This window comes from Triticum aestivum, chromosome 5B, assembly GCF_018294505.1.
Source record: "Triticum aestivum cultivar Chinese Spring chromosome 5B, IWGSC CS RefSeq v2.1, whole genome shotgun sequence".
NCBI classification, from domain to species: domain Eukaryota; kingdom Viridiplantae; phylum Streptophyta; class Magnoliopsida; order Poales; family Poaceae; genus Triticum; species Triticum aestivum.
In genome coordinates this window covers 704,086,393-704,098,007 of record NC_057807.1, presented here as the reverse complement: position 1 = coordinate 704,098,007, position 11,615 = coordinate 704,086,393, and positions in this window count along the sequence as shown.

Genomic DNA, 11,615 nt, shown 5'->3' with positions numbered 1-11,615 from the left:
AGGTTATGTAGCTGTAGTCGAGGTAGCCGTGCGAAGAACGCCGTGGTCGGTGTCGAGTCGGGGGTCGTCGGTGTCGAGGTAGTCGCCGTGGAGCTGCGGAAGAAGAGCAGCGGCGGCGGCGGCCTAAGGAGGCGGCGGCGGCGGCTAGAGAAGGAGCGCGGCAGCGGTGCTTGAAGTAGGTGATAATGAACCCGATAGTGTGACGAAGACCGGCGTGGACAGTGACGTTCCCGCACCAAGGGAGGCGGCGCGGCGCATATCACATGGAAGTCAACGCGCATGGACGGCGGTGGACCGCGGGCCGCAGCGTTACGGCCCGAGTGGGCGATGCAACGGGGGCGGGCAGGTCGGGGCGACAACGGGGAAGACCTCAGGGCGGTTGCAGGGATCGCGTGCCACGCTCACTACGGCCCGACGGGGCGACGCAGCAGCAGCGCGAGGGTCGGTGCAGCCTCGGGGACGGCCTGGAACGGACGGCCTCGGTGCGGCGGTTGACCGCGGGCCGCGGCACTACGGCCCGAAGGGGCGACGCAGCGGCAGCGTGAGGTGGTGCAACCACGGAAACGGCCTCAGGGTGGCGGCGGGGATCACGTGCCGTGGCACTACGGCCCGAAGGGACGACGCAGCGGCGGCACAGATCGGTGCAACCACGGGAAGAACGACGGGGCGGCGGCGCTGCGGCCCGACGGGGCGACGCAGTGGCAGCCTGTTGCTCGATCGACGGAGTGGTGCGCTAAACTCGGGGACAGGGCGATGAAGCCCGGCGTAGCTCGACGAGCAGGCCGACGCGCGGACGACGGCCGTGAGGGACCGCCTGTCGCGCGAGGTCGCCGGGTCGGTGAAGAGGTCGGTCGGTCGCGCCGGTGTCAGGTAGAGGCGCACGGGGGTCGACGGCGGCGGCGGGCGATGCAAACGGATCAAGCATAGGTCGGAAAACCAAAAAGAAAAACGCCGATCAAGACGACCGGCGAGAGAGCGAAAAAACACGGAGCAAGGGCTCAGGAAAAAAGACTCTCTAGGGCAGCCAGTCAACACGACCGGCGGACGAACCCTAGGTACGGGTGGCTCGGCCTCCGGTGGCGGTCATGGAGGCCGACCATCCCGGGGGCGGCGCGCGGGTGCGGAAGCGGCGGCGGCTAGGGTTTAGAACCCGAAAATTGATACCATGTTAAAAAGGAGAGGAGGAATTTGATGGAATAGTTATTTTATTGCTTGAGCCTCGTGGGCATATATATATAAGAGTACATGGTCAATTTGGAGTACAAGACAAACCGAAACATATCCTAGTCTATCTCATATTTCCTAACTAAACATAATACTCAACATAGCTGAATATTTGTTTTTCGTGTCATGGAACTTGTTGAATGCTATGAAATTTGGGATCTTTCAGTTACGGGGTGGAGGTGGATGTCATTTCGGGAAAACCAAGAAAAGTTCATAGTAGCTTCTTTTTCAAATTATCTGGGAATTTGTTAGCGTCTGTTCTTTTTGCAAGGTTTTTGAAAAGGAAAAAAGAGAGGAAATTAGATTGCCGCTGAACCAAATAGGATCCTTGTCCTGTGGTGCCCCGTCGTACGTACGCACGTCGTCATGGCCACTGAAGAACAAAAGTACAGTGACATAGTCTGGCATATGTATATGCATGAAAGCACGATGAAATTGGATTGGGACATGGATCTAACATTCATATCGGCTGGGATTGTGGTGAGTGCAGGATTAATTAAGTCCGGCCATGACATACTCTGGTCCGTCCTTATGCACGGATATAACAAGGACGTGTCTGGTTGACTGCACAACCTCCATCCAGGATTTGGGGGACAAATTTGGCTGTTTGGTTAGTCACGTGTTCGGCTGGGTTTTTGTCGCACGCTCCTCAAAACAGCCCAGAGCCTAGCTCTAGGGGTAGGTTTAGTTTGTGTCACCAAGTGGGATGTAACGGGTCGATCCCGTGCCAAAGGCCCATTCCCGTGTTTAGTTGGGTTGAGGAACCGGAACCCACCGGTTCCCATGAACGGAATATTCGCTTGGTATGCGGAACGCGCTCGTACCTCCAATTCGGTGGAACGACGCGGAACGGCTCGTGGCTCTCACCTCACCTGTGTCTCTCCTCTGCATCTGCCAGTACTCGGTCGTCTCCGGCGCCACCTCCCCGAGCCCATCTCCGGCTGCACCATCTCCGGCGCCGCCTCCCCGCGCCCATCTTCGGCTCCGCCATCTCCGGCGCCACCTCCCCCCTCACCTCTCTCTGTCGTCTCTCCCTCTCCCCGCGGGTGAGCGGGCAGGCGAGCGGCGGGCGAGCGACTGCGGCAGAGGGAGCACCTGGTTCTTCTCCTCAATCTGATTCAGTACGTCTCTCTTCTTTTCTCTCCCTAATCTCCTAGCCCAATCTGATTGGGGTTGTGGATTCAGCGGCAGGCTCAATCTGATTCAGGGGGCAGCAGGCTAACAACGACGATTAGCCGTTTGAGGTTATGGATTCTTGTTGTTGTGTTCATAAGCGGCGGTTCTAGATGTGCTCACGTAACAGACACATGTTAATAAAGCCTTGTGTATTTTGAGTACGTGACTTGTATTTTGACAGATTTTTTGACATGTAAATGACTTGTATTTTGATAGATTTTTTTGACTTGCATTTTCACAGACATTGGCAAAAAATAATAATTACTTTCTTATGATGTGTTAAAATTAGAAAGAGCTATGGGAGTGACAATTGTGCATATACATGTGAGAGAGGTAATCTCATGAGAAAGATAAGCAAACCCATTCCATTCTATGTTGCCAACCAAACACTGCAATGTAATCATTCCATTCCATCTATTTTACCCTACCAAACACAAGAATGGAACCAACCCATTCCCTTGGAATGGAACCATTCCATTCTGTTCCACTTCGTTCTCCAACTAAACGCACCCTAGAGGAACGACCGGATTGACCGTTTCCGCTGAGCTAGGCCCGAGCGAGTGCAAAGAGTACACGCGGCTGCACGAGCGGGAGACGTCAGACGACGCTATGTTTCCTGAAGGCACGCGACAAAATCACCTCACCGCTCAATCTCCCATGTCTCCATGTCACTATCCTCTCACCTTCGACGGCACCATGAATTCATGATGAACATCGTTGGCTAGAAGATCTTGATGGCGAGCATCGGCGACCGGATGGTCTGGATGATGATCATCTAAAGGCGCTTCATCACCACTTCGCCAATGAAGGTAAGTCGAATCCACCAAATCTGTATGTAGGATGCAATCTAAGCCCGGTTTAGGGTTTGACATGGTTCGATTTGGGGTAACATATGATTCATTTGGGGAAGATTGGTCACTAGACCTAAAAGGTTGTAGCGTACGTGCCAAGCTTAATGATCGTCATTGTTGTGCAGTCGATGTAATAGGGCGATCCTTGGTACAAGGGTTGGTTCTTCACATTGTAGGTCTGGTCCTTGTACCTGCTCTCCTCTTCTAGATCATTCAAGCTTAATTGTTGTGGAACCAATATGTAGTATGCTAGAAATGTGGTAGTGTGTTGAGCTTCATTATCTACGTTGTAGTGCTGTATTGGCAAGCTGGTCCTCGACAATGTTGTTGGCAGCTGCTTGAAGGATGGGGTAGAAGACATCGGCTTCAAGAGGTGAAGGGGGAGGCTGACAAAGGCTGGCCACTTCAATGAGGTTTGTGGACAAATGACGATGATAATGACAGGCAATGCACATCCTCAACATGGTTTTCTTTGTTGTGTGGTGCGTTTGATCTTGAGTGTGCCCGATCAGCGGGTATTGGTGATAATCTTTTGATTTTTGATAATTAATTGGACAACTCCATTCTTCTTTCTTAATCAATAATTAGTGATTTTCACAAAAAATAATAATGAACAATGCAAATCTTTCTACGTTTAAAAAGCTCGATGATGGTGCTTGTGTCTTTTTATCATAACCCCGCCCTCAGAGAGAGAGAGAGAGAGAGAGAGAGATAGAGAGAGAGAGTGTGTGTGTGTGTACAAACACAGCCAGGCAAGAGGTCCAAGCAGTACTAATCGGCCAAAAAAATATCAAAAACAATTATGCTAATACATATGACTATTCGTCAAGTATGTAAAAAGTTTCATCAGGTAATTTGATTATTTGCATGCTACACACAAAAAAAATATCTGGCCCAAAACCAACAAAGATAAAGCTCATTTTAATCTGTGTATTTATCTTTTTTGTATACATTACATGTTAACATATATGTTCATGAAATTTTATACGTGTATACTACAAATATTCATCTATGTATATACTTTTTCCAGATTTTTTCAGTGTGTGAAAATAGTAATTTTGGTGGAAAAAATAAAGAGCTCTGTGGAGCTCGGCCTCTGCTATGCATTTTCACGCCCTTCTCCCCTTTTTTAGTCGGCAACGTGGCCCTAGCGACCAAATAAAAATCGTTTGGAAGCACCACAGTACCCCATGAGCCGGACATGCATGTTCTTCATCTACTACTTCAGTCCTGGTTTATTGCTCCTCCTCATATTTTAAGCCAAAATTTGACCAGAGATTTAACTGTCAAAATGGATTTGTATTTAAACATAGTTTTCAACGATACTTTTTTTTTGTAAAATGCATTATCATTTTATTAATTAAATTCATGATCAAAATTTGATAGAAAATACTAAGAGGACCAATAAATCAGGACGGAGATAGAACTAGCACTCTAGTACCAATGAATAAATTAAGTAAAAATTGTGCGCACCATGGAGGGGAGGGGAGTAGCCGAAAATGATGCATCTATGGACGTGGCTTACGGAAACAATCGTACAGGCGGACAAGTTCTGGGGCCATCCTCCCCAGTCCCCACCAACCAACCGATTCCAGCTCTTTTCGTAGCCTCAAGTCAGTAAATTAGTCCGTAATTGTAGCATTGTTCGGGGAGCAGAGGAGTGCGAGCGCAGGGGTACAGCACGTCTAACTAATTAAATTATCAAGCCAACTTACAAGATTATTATATACTACCTCTATTTTTAAATGTAAGACATTTTGGTGGTTCAATTTAAAACTGTCAAAACATCTTATCTTCCATTTAGGACCAAAAGGTGTACTAACTATCAAGCCACCGTTTTTCAAAAAAGACCATCAAGCCACCGATTAAGGAAAATATCTATGTGGATCTCTAACATGTCTAACAAACCCTATTTTGGTAAATGAAATCATTAAACCACAAGATCCGCAGAAAACATCCACATTGACTGTCGGTGGTTGATGTTCCTATTTGATGGGCTCATAGTTTGGGATTTCATATTGAGCATCTCGCCTGTGTCGATAAAATAGATAGTATCACGTTCCACATCTCCATAGGCATGAATAGACTTGCAGAAGGGTCTGCTAATGAAAAGCGCTTGATCACCCAGGCCATCGGTAAGCGGCATCCAGACTCCTTTGCCGGCATTCGCTTCAAAAACCTCCACCTTGCGAGTGAATTTGATGTTGTGCAAGGGCCATTGTAGTTGTCTTCTCACCATGAGTAACTTCCCATGCGACTCGACCAAGTGGCAAATGACGGAGACAAAATCATCTGGTGCGTCATAGTATCTCAGGTAGGTTGTACCGTCGAGAATCATGTCGTCGCCAGTTCTCTCCCTAAGTTCATCTAAGGCGCAATCCTTCTCGTATTCCTCTTCAGTCATTGTCTCATCATCGTACTTATAATCCTTATGGACCTCGTGCTTATCACCCCCATTGTTTGTGGCCTCAAAATTGTCTTCATGATTGTCGTCATCCATCCATACATGGAAACGGTAACTGTGCATGGGTGGGTGCCTGATGAGTCGCTCGATACCGGAGATGCAAGGCACACCATCATCATCAAAGTTGATACCGAGAGAGCGAGGTCCTCGGCCTGAGTGATCCCATAGAGTTTATCCCCAACAAAAGCAATGTCGATGATGTAGACGAAGGGAGCGGATTGCGGCTCGGGCAGCCACACACCCTTCCCTGGCCGGACCAAGATGAGGGGATAATTGCAATTATTGGTCAGGAAAGCGACAACATCATGAGGGCCTGACCGCATGAGCACCTCGCGGACCTCGAAAAGTTCAGAGACGACACCGATGATGGCGCTTAGCTCAGGGAGCGGCATAGTCGTGTCGGAGAAAGGGTTGTGCAAGAAGTAACTATGTACGTTCTCAACGTCGGTGCAGTCAAGGGTAAGCCAGTCGTCTGTGAAGCCGATGCATCTTGCGTTCTTGGGCAAAGTAGGGATATGGCAGCGCGAGCCGCGGCAGCCACCGTCGTCGAAGGGTACAGAGAAGGAACCATCTGACAAGACAATCCACGGCAGCAGCCGCGGCGCCGTGACGTGGCTGCGCATGGCCAGGTGCCACGAACGGCACACCGCGCGGAAGCGGGCACGGTCGGCAGAGACCGACGACTGCCGGACACGGCACACCGCCTGGAAGGCACCACAGTCATCGGCGAAAGAGAGGGCACGCCGTAGAACTAGGATCTGAGACCACACTGCGGAGACAGAGAGGCGGCGTGTCCAGTGGTGGTCAGCTGGGGCGCCGGAGCCAAGGCGGTCGATGACGAGGCCGAGGATGTCTTCCGGGGTCTCCGACCAACGCGGAGCCGAAGACGCCATAGGTCGATCGTCCGTACTTGATCGATCTCTGGCTAGTACGTAGTCATCGCTATAAAACAGAGCTAGCTAGGTTGGGTCTGAATCCGAGAGGGGGTCCAGGAACGGAACGCCTGCACGTCCGTCCGGGTTCGGCTCACAAGCAATGGCCAATCGGACTTTGTTTCCCCTTCCACAAGCTACGGTACGATTTTCACTTCAAATGATGAATAAAGTTTGAGGTTGACTTGAATCATCATAGTTTCCCTTCGAATGATACGATGATTCCTCGGAGATGCTCCACTTACAGAGCAATGTATAGTCCAACTTTAGCGAAATTGTTTGGGACTTCAACACAAACACTTGAGGTCATATCATGACATCATGCAAAAATTTCCTATTTTTCAGAGTTTATTTATGTTTTTGGAAATCAAAGCAAATAAATAAACAAACACGTGAAGAACGCCTGCACGTCCGTCCGGCCCACAAGCAATGGCCAATCGGACTTTGTTTCCCCTTGCCACTCAAAAAAAGCTACGGTACGATTTTCACTTCAAACGATGAATAAAAATAAAAACTTCCAATCTATTCATCTTCCAATCATGGTAGTACAATGAACACCAAAAATAAAAATTACATTCAGATCCGTAGACCATCTAGCGACGACTGCAAGCACTGAAGCGAGCCGAAGGCGCGCCGCCGTCATCACCCCTCCATCACCGGAGTCGGGCACAACTTGTTGTAGTAGACAGTCGGGAAGTCGTTGTGCTAAGGCCCCACAGGACCAGTGCACCAGAACAACAACCGCCGCCGATGAAGAATAACGTAGGTTGGAAGGATTCAACCCGAAGACACACGAACTTAGACGAACAACGACGAGATCCGAGTAAATCCGCCGGAGACACACCTCGACACGCCCACCAACGATGCTAGATGCATCGCCGGAACGGGGGCTTGGCAGGGAGACCTTTATTCCATCTTCAGGGAGCCGCCGCCGTCTCGTCTTCCTGAGCAGGACACAAACCCTAACAAGAGAGGAAAAAACAACTGAAAACGGAGCCCTCCCGCCGGCCCTTGGTAGGATCCACCGCGCCCCATGGTCCTAGGGCCACCGGAGATGAGGTGGACCTGCGGCGGCGGCGGCGAGAGGCAGAAATTCTAGCTTTCTTTCTTGAACGAGGAGGAGCGACTTGGCGGCTATGGGTTTGAAACTCAGCTACCTAAGATTTGTTTATAAGTTTGAGGTTGACTTGAATCATCATAGTGTCCCTTCGAATGATACGATGATTCCTCGGAGATGCTCCACTTACAGAGCAATGTATAGTCCAACTTTAGTGAAATTGTTTGAGACTTCAATACAAACAGTTGAGGTCATATCATGACATCATGCAAAAATTTCATATTTTTCAGAGTTTATTTATATTTTTAGAAATCAAAGCAAATAATTAAACACATGTAAGTGTGAATTCTCCAAACTAAATATTTGAATTTTTATTCATTTCTTGGACAAAATCTACCAAAAAACTCCCTCTGTAAAAAAAATAAGATCGTTTTAGTGATCTATAAACGATCATATATTTCTTTACTGAGGGAGTACGTAATAACCTAAATACGTTTTTATTCAAGCCAGCAAATGGGCGCATTAATTGCGATGGCAGCGGTAAGGTGGGGGCGGAACAGGTACTCCCTCCGTCCGAAAATACTTGTCATCAAAATGGATAGAAAGAGATGTATCTAGAACTAAAATATGTCTAGATACATGTCCTTTTATTCATTTTGATGACAAGTATTTCCGGACGGAGGGACCTGAAACGGCTCAGTCACTTTATTGTGCAAGCCTGAGCCGTCGCCGCGACAAGGCAGTTGTTTGAATTCTCTACTGCTAGCTGCCTACCAAGGCGCCGAAGCCGATGGGTAACCCTGCACCAGCCTCTACACAAATTGCATTTACTCAGTCAGCGATTCAAAGCAGAAACGAGCGGGATGAACAGACGCATGGTATGATCAACATCTGCAGTGCCACGTGTACTCATCAGGCACAAGTAAACTGTACACGGTGCACAACAAACAGATATTCTACCAAACATTCATTTGCAGTCACACATAACAACTCAAAACAACCACACACACAAAAGAAGATACGGATCAACGTCAAACAAGTTCACTCAATGTCACACTTTAAGTCCCACGTTCAGATGTCGAGGAACAAGCATGGAGCAAAGCTCAACACACCAGAAATCCTCATAGCACAACATACATAAATTAAAATCTAGTTTTCACATTTGATTCTGCGGACAACCAAGCGGTTATCATGTGCATGTGTTCCGGCGGTGTGCTTCCATTACACAGTTGTTGCATTTTCCTGGTTTTCGCGATTGCTTTGGGGCATCACCCCGGCCCATGCAAGTTCATCTTTTGTGGCCGTCGCGGCGACAGATACTGCAAAACCTTACCTGTTTACTCAGTCCCTCGTAGGTGCTTTCTCTTGGCTGTCCGTTGGAATGCCAACCTCTCTTCGCTTCTCCGGGGCACTTTGACCTCCAATTGCATGATCTGCACCCCCATTTGCAATAAATTCAGTTTCTCCTTTCCCACACAGCACTCCTGCAAGCGTATTTCCCTGACAGTCCTCAAAACCTAAACCATTCCTCTGCTCCCCGAATGGCGCCCGGTTGGCGAGCAATGCCTTGAGGCCAGCCGACATGTGTTTGAAACCTTCCGCGCTCGCGTCGCCCATCCTGACAACATCCATATCTTGCACATACAGACTACCAAAAGGACTTATTAACCGACTGGTCTTTTTGGTACTGCACAAGGTGTCTGGGCAGAGGATATCCCTTGCATCGTTCGTTCACCGCTTCATGATGGGTTTTGCAGGAATCTCCTCCAGGTGAAGCACGTCCATCACCTGCATTATGACAAACAATGTCATCTCTACAACTAATGGAACTGCTAAATAGAGATCAACTCAAATGCTTTTTGCTTAACGGGGGAGAACAAACGATATGCTTCATGATTTCTTACCATTCGGACATGAGAGCACAGCATGCCCATGTGCTCGAATTGCCGCACTCACACTAGAACTCTAAACAGGTGCCCTTGACGGTCACCTTGTACATGACCCTGCTCCATTTCTCCAACTTGGCTGCATTGTTTTCCTCATCTTCTCAATTTCTGTAACATTTGTAAGCCGTCCCTTTGATCAGTAGCCGACCAAACTGTTGAAACAAATAGTTAATATTATATACAAATCAAATATTTAAGACAAGAAAATAATAGAACACACACTATCTGAAATAGAGTTGAAGCAATACCGATGTTCTCTAGAATGGAAAAAGGCATATACAAAGAATATGATTTGTTTAACTAAATGGCACAAGAGATGCAAACCACAAGAATCAACATTCGGAAAACTGCCTCTAGACGTAGTAGGAGACAAAAACTGAAGCTAGAAAGGTACGAAACTCACTAACAAATATCAGAACAAAAATAACCAACAAAATAGATGTGATTTTAATACAAACAACTGTTGGTGGTATTGCCAGTCACTTAATTAGTTGGGTAGCAACTTTAAAACAAACTAGTTATTGTTATTTGTCTTGCCAAGTTTAAAAATATAATCAAGGGCTGTAGTAAATATCTCACATGGTCACATAGGCATAATTTTAGTCAACTATTTGGAATATACTACTCCAAAATAAAGTACAACCACATGCTTCTTTTTCAGCAAAATAGGCAGCTATGTAAAACAAATAGTGCCTTTGATGTTTCAGAGCTAATTGGATGTTTTGAACATTCAGAGTCTAGAAATTACCTGATAACCTGATTTGATGATTCTGTATAATCAACAACATCGAAGGGTAAATTTTGGAAATCTTGCCGGACTAATGAAAAACAGAATTAACCAGATATGTAGTCATACTTGTAATGAGAAGTTGAGAACTATAAAAGAACATATTAAATTTAAAAAAAAGAATGGACTTGTCTCGAGAGTTTGAGACCAACAAAAAAAATCTTTATGTACTAATCACTACTCAAACATCTAACAGAAAGATCACAACTGTACTTTTTACGTTTGGTGAGCTTCCAAAGCTTCGAGTTCAGTAATGATGTCAAAAACGCTCTTATATTATAGGAAGGAGGGAGTAGATAGTGTTCCTACATGACATGACAAAGTATGAGTTATGTACATCCACAAACTGATTACATCAATAGATAACAATAAAGATGGCCACACTACGAGATGTTAAATCAAACATAGGTCAAGATTTGGAAGGCAACAATTTTTCTGGTCTAGCACATCTAGGCACACTTGTCCCATAACCTGAAAACCACATCTAAAAGAAATTCTGACAATTAAGATGCGAACACCGAACGATGTGTTTCTTTGTAATATTATTTTCTCAGCAGAAATGATACTAAACAAGTATCTCAAAAAATGAATAATTAAGACCCAATCTGTCGAAAGTGTCATTCTTGAGATCAAAAACTTAATTAGCTTCGGAAAAGGAATGACGACTGAGACTCGTCCGTCAAGTACTAAAGACCAGACAATGTTGGAACAACTTAATTAGCCTGAGATTATAATAAGAAGTGACAAAACCCCCTTTATCTAACCTGCAGCCAAGGGTACGGCAAATACAACTTTAGCACATTTTCTGTTCAGATCCAAACAGAGAACGCTAGCAAAATTGCTCCCTGTCACTGCTGCCGGTCTGACCACCAACGCTACCGAGGATGGGAGGAGTGCTCGGAAAAAATTCTATGAGACCAGGTCTCACGGGTTAGCAGGTGAGACCCATCCTGATGGATGACACGTGGCATTCACAAATCACAAAGCATCTACCCCACCCCTACCTGAAATCAGGGGGAGGAGAGATTAGATGCTTTATGATTTGTGAATGCCACATGTCATCCATCAGGGTGGGTCTCACTTGGTTTATATGAGACCTGGTCTCATATAATTTTTTTCCCTCGCCCAGCCACATACCTTGACCGTCGGCTTCCCATTACCCATTGGGCCGACGCTAT